We start from the raw sequence: 14,092 nt of genomic DNA, 5'->3' as shown, positions 1-14,092 counted from the left end.
AAAGCTTGGCGTCTTTTAGAGTATTTCTTTACTGAGCCAGGTGACCTTGTGACTGAGGTACTGTGCAAACACGCGTTTAACAAAAACAACCGCTCAGAACAACATCTCATGTATTATGTAGTTATAACCACGTAAACCAACTTTTACATATGTCATGCACATTAATAGCACTTCATGCAGCATAATGGTCTTTGTATTGTATGCATAATACTCAGTAGATTTTGCTATGGGTTTGTGAAAGAACAAGGAGAATAATATGAAAAAATGGGCAAATTTTGATTTTTTTCTACAATCATGAAATCACTTATTTTCCTTATTATCAATATTTGAAAATGTCTTAGCTATCGAAAAGAAAGAGTTTTGAAGGTCGTTTCCAGAATAAGTCTGCTTTTAAGGTGATTTTTTCTCGAATGCTCTGTAAGACTTTTTACAAATTTTTGCGAGGTACTTACTAGAAATTACTATTGTGGCTCATGGTTAACAAATGAGCGTCTTCTACGTATATAATATTCTTAAAGTTATATAAAAACTTTAACAAGTAGCGTAATTAGTGTATTTTTTGTGATATAATACACACACCAAAAATATAAATAGTAAAAAACGAAATAAAATGCAAGACAGATCTGTGTGGAAATGTTATGCACATTTTATATTGTGATGTACTGCATTTACATTATATATATTAAATATGTGAAGTAATGTGACTCATATGTTATTATTTAATCCTTATAACAAAAGCTTTGTCACGCAAGATGGCTCTGTTCGTTACCTGACGTAACATTAATCTGGGGTATTATAAAACCTACCGATTTTTAATAAAATTAAACAACCTTTCCAAATGAAATCACACAAGAATGTATGTTCTGTATTACAAAATGAGAAACATTTTCAAATTAATCATCTCTTATTTAAACAATCTTTTCTCTCAGGAACTGTTTATTCCAGTTTTCAATATCATGCTAATCCCTCCTATCGGAAGTTATCTATTCCCAGTTTTTGTTACACTGCAATTATTTCCTGCCAGACATTCTCTGTTCAGCACTATTCACTATCATCCTAGTTCTTCCTGTCCGAGATTCTCTGCTTCGGTATTCACTTTCATTACAGTCTTTCTTCTCCAAAACGGACGGGCATGGCCAGGTGGTTAAGACGCTTGAATCGTAATCCGAGGGTCATGGGTTCGAATACCTTAAACCAAGTCGTTGTTAAGGTATTCAGTTTATTAGATTTATTGTTTGCTAACCTGTCAGCGAAATGTCTTAAAATACCAGACAAGCTTAAGGCCAGTAAACTAATAATATGATTTGATTCTGAAATCATTTTTATAATACATAAGGTTGAGATTTTTTTTTTAATTTACCATCTACTCAAAATATAATGCGCTACACTTCTTACAACAAAAGTAACATTTGCGAATTTATTTTCTACATTTTGATTCCAAAATCTTATGGCCAAGTGTGGCTTAGCATTTCGCGTGTCTGAATGACCAGCTGAAGGTTCGTGGTTCGCTGGGTTTGGTTTGTTTTGAATTCTGCGTAAAGCTGCATGAGGGTTATCTGTACTCGCCATCCCTAATTCAACAGTGTAAGACTAGAGGGAAAGTAGCTAGTCATCACCACCCACCGCCAACTCTTGGGCTACTCTTTTATCAACGAATAGTGGGATTGACCGTAACATTATAACGCCCCCACAGCTGAAAGAGCAAGCATGTTTGGTGCGAAGGGGATGCGTTAAATAGGAAATGATAGCTTTGATCTATTTGCAACGCACCGAGAATTTAACAATAAAATCACATGGTTTGGAACTGAAAACGTTTGAAGACCACTCTTTTAGGCTTTCAGATCAAAATTAAGGAGGATTAGCTCAGATAACCGTCGTGTAGCTTGTTTTGGAATTTCGCACAAAGCTACTCGAGGGCTATCTGTGCTAGCCGTCCCTAATTTAGCAGTGTAAGTCTAGAGGGAAGGCAGCTAGTCATCACCACCCACCGCCAACTCTTGGGCTACTCTTTTACCAACGAAAAGTGGGATTGACAGTCACATTATACGCCCCCACGGCTGGGAGGGCAAGCATGTTTAGCGCGACGCGAGCACGAACCCGCGACCCTTGGATTACGAGTCGCACGCCTTACGCGCTTGGCCATGCCAGGCCCGTCGTGTAGCTTTGTGCAAAAGATATGTGTGATGAAAACGTATGGTTCTAGTTTATTGTTAAATAAGTCTTATCAGGACATGTCTCACTTTAGAAACTGAAAAGTATTCTGTAAGACACGACCATTTACGCTTTTATGCATGTATTTTTTATTTATTAGTTTTAAACTGATAGTAATAAAACATGTTCAAAATATTATAATTAATTTTGTCTCACTATTGCTACTCATTCAGTTTCGTTCAGTTCTATATTTTGATCACTTCGTATGGTTGTTACAGATGTAAGACATGACGACCGCAACAACGTTAACCATGAAAAGTAGCAAACAACGACAACACTGCGATCAAAATATGATAGCGCGTACAGACGTTTATTTTACAGATTAAACAGCAAAATATTATTTACCAGGCTTATCTTACCTTCAAATTCCTTGAATACCAGTGGAATCGGACATTTAATTTCTGACAGCATACAAATTTCTTGATAGGTAACATTATTCAACAGATGGCGTTAGGTAAGATTACTATTTTAGGTAATTTTAATTACAGAGCCATTTCTTAATCTATGACATCTTAAGGTAAAATTAAGTGAACACCCTCAAATCGCACACAGCTAGCTCGTGATTATTAACCTAGAACCCTTCCCAAGTTTCCAAGCGCTACAAGGATAGACATTCTTATTTAGTTGAAAATGCTTTTAGGGCTACAGACGGTGAAAATAACATGCGCAGCCGGTCTTAGAATCCGCCCATTAATCACGCAAGCTCTCCACACCTACTTTAAGACAATGAAGTTTCCAACAATAACAACCAAAAAAAGGAAAAGAAAAAGGCAACTAGAAATTCCTTTTAGTATGGTATTATGTTTTAGCTATTAGGGACGTTTCAAAAGAATACTGTTTCTTACAATATCTATACAAATCAGCTAAACCTCTTCAAGTTGTAATATAAGCAGATAAGTAGATATTGAAGTAATTTGCTAAAGCGCTTATAAAATAAAAAAACTTGTAAATAGAGTAGTTTAAAAGTAGCTAACTTGTTCTCTCTTATACTTTTATTCAATTTTTAAGTAGTTAATACTAAACTTTACAAGTTTTATTTAGTAAGTTATTTTTTGGCTTCTGTAATGCATATTGCCGTATAAAAGATACTTTAATGCGAGAAATAAATACTGATTTGAGACTTTCTATTGTAATGTACGGTTTGTGTTTCAGTGGAACACTTATGAAAAAGTTGTAAGGTCCGGCATGGCCGGGTGGATAAGGTACTCGAGTTGTAATCCGAGGGTCGTGGGTTCGAATCCCTATCACACCAAACATGCTCGCCCTTTCAGCCGTGGGGGCGTTATGATGTGACGGTCAATTCCACTATTTGTTGGTAAAAGAGTAGCCAAAGATTTGGCGGTGGGTAGTGATGACTATCTGCCTTCCCTCTAGTTTTACACTGAAAAATTAGGAACGGCTAGCGCATATAGTCCTCGCGTAGTTTTGCGCGATACTCAAAATAAACCAGACCAAGAAAGCTGTAAAGCGAATTGTTGAGTGTTCAGTTAAAGTAGAATAACAAATTTGGTGTTTTGAAGTGATTTATTTCTGATACTGAAACTTTCGTGTGCTGTTTTTTCAACAACTTCTACTCGACGGTTCCGCTAGAACAATGTAAATAATTTATCTTAGACTTTATCTTGCAAAGCTCCCTCAATAAAACATTTAAGAAGGTTGTTCAAAGTAATGCTTAAAACCAATAAATACTGCACGAGACAAAATAAACAAAAATAAACCAAAAAACCTTTAATACAGTCCACAAAATCACACTTTAGTGCACGTGACTTGTTATGAGATTGCTTTGGCACACCTTGTTCGTGCTAACCCTATTAAACAGCAGTATTTTTATATTATCGTCTTTAGATTAGCTTTTCCTGACACAAAATTTTTTTGCCAATGTTGAAAATTTCTTTAGTGATTTTTTCGCAAAAATCTTAGATATTTTTTCACTTAAGGAGAAAAAAAAGTGATACGACATTTGAGGTAACTGTAAATAACACAGACGTTCTGAATGAAATTAGAGAGATTGAAATACTAGGTGAGGGCTAAAACAGCGCACACCTTCACTCAAGTGACCAGACTGTATTTATATCTCTAGGAAAATGATAAATATATATATGTAATTATAGTAAAGTAAACCGACAACGAACATTTAACGTTTTTGATAAGGTTTGATTTGAATTTCGTACAGAACTACTTGAGAGCTATCTATGCTAGCCGTCCCTAATTTCGTACTATAAGACTAGAGGGAAGGCAGCTAGTCATCACCACCCACCGCCAAATCTTGGGCTACTCTTTTACCAACGAATAGTGAGACTGACCGTCACATCATAACGCCCCCCCCACGGCTGAAAGGGCGAGCATGTTTGGTGTGACGGGGATTCGAACCCGCGACCCTCGGATTACGAGTCGAGTGCCTTAACCACATGGTCATTAGAGTAAAAAAATCGAATTAGGTAATTTGCACTAACTAAACTAATTAAAATTTCATCATTAGTACACAATGACTTTCCGTGCCATAGTATTATATGATTATTGAAGGTCGTAAACGTATTTTATTATTCTTACACGTTGATGATTTCGATAAAGTGTTTGGAACCACGAGAATTTACTTTTTGAGAAAAAAATTAAGTTTGCAGCAAGTTTTATACGACTTCTTTTACCCTATAATATATTTAATAGATAAAATAGGATCGGTAAGAAATGTATTTAAAAAAATATATATATTTAAAAAATGAGATATTTTTACTCAAGAACCTTAATCCAATTGTAACTATCTTATTTCAATTGTCTTTTAGCACACGATGCGTTTTGTTTAACATCAACGCACACATATTTTGAAGATAATCGTTTTTCCATAATCACTATATATATTAACCAACGTATCACGTTAAAAGTTTGTATTTATTGTCCGTTTCACATATTTGTGTAAATCTATCGTGCACTAACTTTCTATAAAAACACAAAACATTTGCTGATTGAAATTTTAGACAATTAGACAGTATAAAGATAAAATTTTTAAGAAGCAACTACAGGATTGTTTCTTGAATGCGGTGACATTTTTGTTTTATGTACTGAGGCATTATTTACAATTTACAAGAGCCCGGCATGGTCAAGCATTTTAAGGCGTTCGACTCGTAATACGAGGGTCGCGGGTTCGAATTCCGGTCGCACCAAACATGCTCGCCTTCCCAGCCGTGGGAGCGTTATAACGTGATGGTCAATCCCACTATTCGTTGGTAAAAGAGTAGCCCAAGAGTTTGCGGTGGGTGGTGATGACTAGCTGCCTTCCCTCTAGTCTTACACTGCTAAATTAGGGACGGCGAGCGCAGATAGCCCTCGTGTAGCATTGCGCGAAATTCAAACAAACAATATAATTTACAAATATCAATCTTATAAAACTAAATTCATACGAACATTGAATAGAAATAGCTGTCATGCATGTGTTACATGAAAACGAATATTGACAGGTTGTTAGAATACTAAAATGATCAGACAAGTCAGTTTCAGATACTCCAAATCATTATTTCCAAATCTTTTTCTCCGCAGCGCCTTCTTTAGCAAACAATGACCGTTCACGCTCTCTTATAATAAATACTTGGACCATTAAGATAATTTACTAAAATGAAAAATGTCATACAATAAACAGTCAGCTCCAGTATCGCTGGAAACCAATATGTTTAAGTTCAACTTGAAGAACTGAACTGAAAATGCTTGTTAAAATCATGTGTCAAAACATCAATAATAAAGTATACTGAAGATACTAGAATCATATCCAAGGTGAGCATGAACAAGAAAAGATACATCTTAAAACCACGTGCTAGAGTCACACCTTCTGAAGCCACATCTAAAGTTAACATCGAAAATATATACGAAAGAAACAAACACCTAAATTTATACCAAATGTACAAAGATAAGTTTAAAAATACACAGTTGCTACTTTAATTGTTTAAAATATTAACACCTAAAATATACTGAAGATTCTCTAACCTATGAACCTTAAGGCATTGACTACCTTCATAGTATTGTGCATCATGTGTTATTTTTAGATAACTTAGTAACGTAAGATATAAAGAAAAAAAATAAATTTCTCGTACATTTTATCATAAATTATCTACAATATCCCATTAAACATATGCTAAGTTTTATGTAAGTTCATTAAGATACATTTATTTGAGACTACTTCACGAATTGAGTAGAACTTTCAACTATAACTGAGTTCATTTCTGCTTATTTGACGTTTAGACTTTAGGTCAAGTCAAGCTCGACCAATAACCGTTCACATTGGTGAAACATCTTTGATTCAACTGGTATAATTATTCAGGTTTCCTGATTCTCCGCCATTTTCACACATTCTATTGTTGAGGTCTTGGCCATTTCTTCATGTTCGTCACTAAGTTTATTTTCTGTCTTTTAGTACTCCCTTCTAGGGTCCCATGCCGGTTAATATTCGCAAGGGTGCATGGTTTTCTCGTCATATAGCGAAACCGCTATAGTTTCTATTAACAGTTCACAGGTGCTTTATCTTTTTGTACAGGTTCCTCTGTAATCTACTTGTTCCTTTTGTTCACGGCATGAGGAATTCACAAGTCTTCTGAATCATATCGTTCTGAAAGGCTTTTAACGTTATTTTCCAATCTTGAAGGTAGAGCTCTAGGTTTCGTAGATGGCGAGCCAGGTCCCAATCCGCTCGACACTATAGAATATTCCCGAACTTTAAGTTATGGATGCATTACAAGAATAGCAGTCAATCCCATAGCGTGGATGGTAGGTAGTAAAGTGCTGTCGACTGGCTTATTTCCATTGGATCAGCAGTTCAAAATTAAGGACAATAACTGATAGCCTTGATAAACTTGTTATACATACAAAATAAAATGAAATACAATACACAAATCTTTACCATGTTTAATAAAACAGTGAATGTTGCACAGTACCTAACAAAAGTGTTCTAAAACTGGTGTTAATGTAATCTCTCTAAACATTGGTATTAATGTATTTGTTTCGCTTGTTGTCAACTTTCATCACAGCAGGTGCTTAAGCAAAAATTACTAAGAAGCCATTTCTTAGCTTATTGACTGCTGTATTAGCATTGTTCACTCCTACTTATTGATTGCTGTATTAGCACTGTTCACTCCTACTTATTGATTGCTGTATTAGCACTGTTTACTCCTACTTATTGCTATATTAGCACTGTTTACTCCTACTTATTGACTGCTGTATTAGCACTGTTTACTCCTACTTATTGACTGCTGTATTAGCACTGTTTACTTCTACTTATTGCCATATTAGCACTGTTTACTCCTACTTATTGACTGCTGTATTAGCACTGTTTACTCCTACTTATTGCTATATTAGCACTGTTTACTCCTACTTATTGACTACTGTATTAGCACTGTTCACTCCTACTTATTGACTGCTGTATTAGCACTGTTTACTCCCACTTATTGCTATATTAGCACTGTTTACTCCTACTTATTGATTGCTGTATTAGCACTGTTTACTCTTTCTTTCGTCTTCTGTGCGCAGAAACAAAAGTTTTATCTCCTTTCAGTGAATATCAATATTCGTTTCTGCAAAAGTATATATATATATATATATTCAAGAACGACAGAAATTATACAGTCAGCGGAACTGAGTTAGTTACTTAACGAAAAAAAATCAAGAGAGAGAAACAAATAGACAACTTTTTATACTCAGTAATTTAAATTAAACGCATTGATCACATTTCCTCTGTGTATAGACGTATTTCCAAGTTTCGTGAGTAGATTATTGCAAGTAAAAAATCTTCTAGCCTAATTACCATAAGGAACGTCACAACCAAACATCTATTGATCACTGTCATGTGTTATGGAGTTAGAGACTCTTTAGAATTTGCATTTAAATAAACACTATAAAATCTATACCAACCCCCGTTTTGATCGCGCTGCAAACCTTACACTATAGATAAGGCATGAAATAAACTTATGATTAACTTATTCAACTTACCATATATTCTTTTTCGCTATAGTTTTAAAAAAGGAAAAGTTAACGAACCATGTGATTGATACAATTTTGTCATGATATCAGACACTTATAACGGATGGAAAAAACAGAACAAAAATATTGTTTGTCATCATTAGCCTGTAATAAGACTACGTGTGTGACGTGCATAAAACAAGACTTTAATGGTTGTTTCATTTTGCTACTTAACTTAATTGTCTAACACGTCACTGTTAAAGAGAATACTTAAGTAAGGGTAAAAGATATCCAGAACAGCTTCATTTCATTGATCATCAAAACCAATATGTCATCTTATGTACAATTGTGTTGTTTTATTACGATAACAGCGTTATTTCCAACACGTAGCAAAAACAATATAAAAACATTAAGTTGATATGACGATAACGCCTGCTACACTTTAGCGAGACAATAAGTTATTATAGCGATACTACCTTTGGAACTTTAGTGAAAAATTACGTTGCTATAACGACATTCGACTGCCGTATTTTGGAATGTTAGTTTATTACGATGCCGTAACCATGGTGCCTGCTGCACTTCAGGGGGATATTACGTTTCTATAATAATACCGCCAACGACATTGTTATAAAAATAGCGTCTGTTACATTTAATGGGTTATTACGCTGCAATAATGATACTGGCCTGCTACACTTCAGTGATAAATTACATGATTCTAACGATATTATTTTCGTTTGAAATTACGTTACTATAACGTTATCGCCTGTTACATTTTCTTGGAAAATTGCGTTGCTATAAAAATTTTTAAGCTTCACGTTATAGTAGAAAAAACAAACTACACTAATGGCTATCAACGAATAACTTCAATCCTATAACATCATGTTACACGTAACAATATTTAGAGCCTTTATTTTATATAAGAAAACACTAAGACAATAAAAATTTCCACTGTAACAAAAACCTGATTTAAAATTAGCAACTACTACTGATAATGTCTGATGAAAAACTCCTTCCTACATTAATTATATTTAGCGCCAAGATTATATGAATAATTTATTTCTATTAACTACTTAAACTACGCTTAGTACACGAAAATATAGTGTTTATAGGGATCTCGTAAGATATCTATGCAACTATGAATGTTAAATGTCACAACATGTCATACATATAATACCTGTACATTGTTTATTTACCATTTACCGTTCGCCAAATTCGATCACTTAGTTATGGAGCACGTCTAAACGGAACAATGCATCATAACTGTTCATTACATATTTTTTTCTGATGGATAGACATATGTGGTCATGTATGTTACTTATTTAATCTTAATAGATTATTGAATGAATCACTATAAAATAAATATGGTAAACTACATTTACTATAAATGAAATGAACACATAAGTGTCGGTGTTTCACCAGGGTAGCTTAGCATTGTCAGGATAATAGTATTGGTGTATCAAATATTATAATGTGTTTCTTAGTTCTGTGGCTTTTAAAAGTACGTGGATGAAGGAAATCGAAGGAAAATGCATCTTTTAATCAAGTTATTACTAATGGTACTTAACACTAATTATATATGCACTACCAATTAAACTTTACAAAGTAAAATTCAGTTTCTATATTCTTTCTTTTACTAATAACAAATTTAGTATGTCGAATTATTAAACAATTTTTACACCCTAGCTCAGCCTGTAAGTATAGCCTAAAATTATATATTGTACCATGTCATAAATATCTATGACTTATCTAATTATAAATCGAGATTGCCTAAACATTTTAAAAATCTGTAATATAAATCAGTCCGTTAGCTTTACTCTCATAATTTCTAACAAAAATCCTGCGTTAAACCAAACAGTATAACATACACAACAAACTTTCATGACTGCTTTGAATTTTATGTAAAAGAAATTGCACTAAATGTAGAAAATCGAACACACAGAAAACCAGAAACTGCAGTGCAACACATAATGAAAAATAATGCCTTCGTTATTTAATCAACAGAAATAAATCTTAGACTTAAAGTAACGTTTTTGATCAACCAACTCAGACTTCCTATTAATAAACATACAGATGTCACGTTACATCTCTGGATCTTCTCAAGCAGAAATATACCTATCTTCAATATTCCATCTTCGCTGCTACAACACTATTGTACCAATTAAACCAGATTAACTTTGTTGAAACATCACACATGCAGTGTCCTATTTTAAATGTGTTATTTTTTATCTATTTCTAAAACTTTTGTGATGTATCCGTAATTTTAAATATTAATGATATCTGTATGTTAAATACTTATAGTTGAGAAAAGGCTTAATAAATTTAGAAAAAAACAACAATATAGATATAATATCTGTATGATAATTACTCATTTTTGATGAATGGCTGAATACACACACCTAGGAAAACAATATAGATATAATATCTGTATGTTAATTACTTATCCTGGATGGATGGCTGAATACACCTAGGAAAAAATGTGGATGTAATATCTGTACGTTAATTACTTATCTTTGATAGATGGCTGAATACACCTAGGAAAACAACGTATATATGTATAATGTTTGTAAGTTGCTGATTTATCTTCGACAGTTTGATCAATGTAGGTCTGTAACGCACAAGTAACATCTGTAACATGCTTGAGGTCAGTGTAGGTTTGTAACGTACGTGTAACATTTGTAATATGCTTGAAGTCAATGTAGACTTGCAACGTACAAGTAACATCTGTATCATGGTTGAGGTCAGTGTAGGTTTGTAACGTACACGTAACATCTGTTACATGCTTGAGATCAATGTAGGTCTGTAGCATAAAAGTAAAACATAATGTAGCAGTTAATGTCAAGTTTATTTAATGTTTAGATTAATACATCATATCAAAACTACTATAAATCAACCTTAATAAATATTATAATCTACTATTGATATATCTGGACGAAATAACTGTAAATTTCTCTTTAAATGTAGCAGGTAGCTATTGTCCAGCATGGCAAGGTGTGTTAAGGCGTTCAACTCGTAATCTGAGGGCAGCAGATTCGAATCCCCATCGCACCAAACATGCTTGCCCTTTCAGCCGTGAGAGCGTTATAATGTTACGATCAATCCTACTATTCGTTGGTAAAAGAGTAGCCCAAGAGTTGGCGGTGGGTGGTGATGACTAGCTGCCTTCCTTCTAGTCTTACTTACACTGCTAAGTTAAAGACGGCTAGCGCATATAGCCCTCGTGTAGCTTTGCGCGAAATTAAAAACCAAAACAAACAGGTAGCAAGATAATTTAACTTGGTTTATGGACAATGTCAGAAATTATAACCCGAGGTTTCCTGAGTTACACAGAACGAATTACAACTGTGAACTGAAATTACGTCGATTTTGTAGCATAGTTTTATAACAAGGTAGTTAATGGTAAGAGTCAATTGAAGTTACTTAGTTTTTGTGATTATAACATGTAGAAGGTGAAATTGTCAACTGAAGTTACACTGATATTAGAATATATAAATGTTATATAGTTTGTGTAGCTCATTGCTTAATTTCAAACATGCCTGTGCATCAGTAGAATGTCCAATTGCTAACGCTAGCACTGAAAATACGCTAAAGTACTAATGAATGCAGTCAGAGGGCGGTGACAACAAAGACGAAACGCACAATATAAATTACCAAGAAAATGATACAGTGTTTTCTCTAATTATAATTAAATATAGTTAATAACAGTGACCTTAAAGACAAAACCCTACAAACGTGACCATATGATATTTGTACGATAATAGGTAACTGATAACAGCAAAACGTTATTTATTAGCAACATAAAACCTTCTGGTTGATCAGCCGCATAACTGAGGACTCGTGACGATAACATTTAGTGTTAGCTCCCTGCAATAAGCACAGCTTATGCAGCCTATTGTGCAGCCTTTTGTTTAACGACAAAATAACATCGTAAAATAACTTATAATAATCTTAAAATTTACAGTTTAATCCGGTTAGAAATAAATGAAAATATACAAACATAACGTTATCGAAAACTGAAGACTGAGTAAGTTTTTACGTTATTCGGAATAGCCTTAAAATGTAAATGGTAATGCGTTTACGAAATTATACCTACCATGTGAATATCAGGCAGAACTATCAAAGCACAGCGTAGCAGCTATATCACGACAACCCTAACATCACACAAGGAAAAGATGTACTCCACGAGTCCGCGCGTGATAACTCTAAACACATTTCGTTTGTTACAAAAATGTTTCTATAACAATGACGTGCAATGTTGGGGTCAAAACCCCGAAAACGTTTCAACCGATTCGTCTACTTTTCTGAAACTTATTTACCTTCTTTATTGAACCATCACGTAGACCATGGACAACATACAAACACGACAGCAATGATGGAATTATTACAACAAAAATGATGGCGAACATTATAATATTTCAGATATACAACAGGGCATTTATATACGCGAGGATAAGCATACAGAATATTAAACAACGTTAGTGGGTGCAGATAACAATGTAAGTGATACGTTTAGGACATACAGTTACTGGGTATAGATAAGAATGACAACATTTACAAAATGGAGTGACACTAACAGATGTAGAGAACATAAAATTATTTGGAGTGTAAACAAGTAGATTCATACTAGTAACTTTATTTAGACTGATTATTCGCTTTCAAGACACCTACCTTTCTTGAAGTTTGGGCTGTGGTTCTCCAGAAACATGCAAGTACTAAAATACTCTAGAATATTCATTCGTGGCTATTCAGAAGGAAGCAGCTAGAGAGCGTCAAGTCTTTTCTTTCTGTGATTCTTCAAAAGGTAAAGTCTGTAGAACATTCTTTTTGTTAAATTTTTTCTGTGACTTTTAAAAACAGATGACTGAAGACAGTTCAGGACTGTTTCTTTGAGATTGTCCAAAACATTAAAGACTTTATAAGACTCAAAAGTTTTTTTTTTTTTTTTATTCTCGTGGATTTTCCAAACAAACAAACAAGAAAGTTATGTTTCTCTGTTAGAGAGAAAATTCAGAATCGAATAGATTAAGTTTTAAATAAATACAGTAGAGTAAACTATCTCGTTGACTGTTAAAATATACACAATACTTATGAATTCTGATGCACGTGACCAGTGTTTTAGGCTTGAATGTCAGTTTCAAATTTCATTCCTTTACTTATACTCACAGTTTATGTCTTATACTCGTATATAATTAACACTTCAATATTTTTGCGAACAGCTTAACGATAGCGAATAAGAGGAAAAGTTGCTCATATATTCAGCACAACGCATCGTTCCAGACAAGTGTTAAAAGCGCAGTGATTCGCCAGAAGCTAAACCTGGCAAAGTCTCTACTGTAAGAAGTTGTTAGGTGGCAACGTAGATGAATGCCAACGCTGCACAAGTGCTGCGGAGAGTCCACGTCGCGAAAGGGAAAGAAGGAAGAAAACATTTTGTTAAAAGTTAGTAATCAATAAATAGTTTTAACTGAATATATTGCTCTCTAATCTATCTGGAATTCTTTAATGAAAACTGCCAATAAACCATTTAATTTATTATTATTCTTGTTGATCAAGCTGTTCTCCATTATTTGGTTTTTATTAGGGATTTTTCTCAGTTATTTTATTGGGAAACGTTTAAAACACCAATTTATACATTTGTTTCAGTAAGATTTTTTCATCATATTTAAGTAAACAGCATAATAGACGGTTACAAGTAAAAATGAAACGATAAATCACAGCCTGTAGCTAAGAAATAACAGGTATATTATCAAACTAAAAACTTGTAATTACTCTTGGATATGATATGAATTCTAATAAGTTTTGATGTTGTAGAACATTTTTAGAAATATAACTTCTAATGACTTTTAGGTATGATATGATTTCTACTAAGTTTTGATGTGATCGAAGATGTTAGGAGTATAACATGTAATAAGGATATTTTTTTAAAGAGTACCTGTAAATAAATATG

At 33.8% G+C, this 14,092-nt stretch overlaps 1 protein-coding gene across 1 annotated transcript in view; it reads right to left on the bottom strand.

Moving 5' to 3' along the window:
• The window catches only part of LOC143232890 (plexin-B-like), a 227,516-nt gene extending 214,055 nt beyond the window's left edge, over positions 1–13,461 (bottom strand). The window contains exon 1 of the mRNA XM_076468909.1: positions 12,814–13,461. The gene's annotated coding sequence lies outside the window, so the exon portion shown is untranslated. The remainder of the gene's footprint in view (positions 1–12,813) is intronic.
• Positions 13,462–14,092: the final 631 nt, after the last annotated feature.

Source organism: Tachypleus tridentatus, chromosome 11 (assembly GCF_004210375.1).
Source record: "Tachypleus tridentatus isolate NWPU-2018 chromosome 11, ASM421037v1, whole genome shotgun sequence".
In the NCBI taxonomy this organism is placed as follows: domain Eukaryota; kingdom Metazoa; phylum Arthropoda; class Merostomata; order Xiphosura; family Limulidae; genus Tachypleus; species Tachypleus tridentatus.
This window is presented reverse-complemented; position numbering and strand designations above follow the sequence as displayed.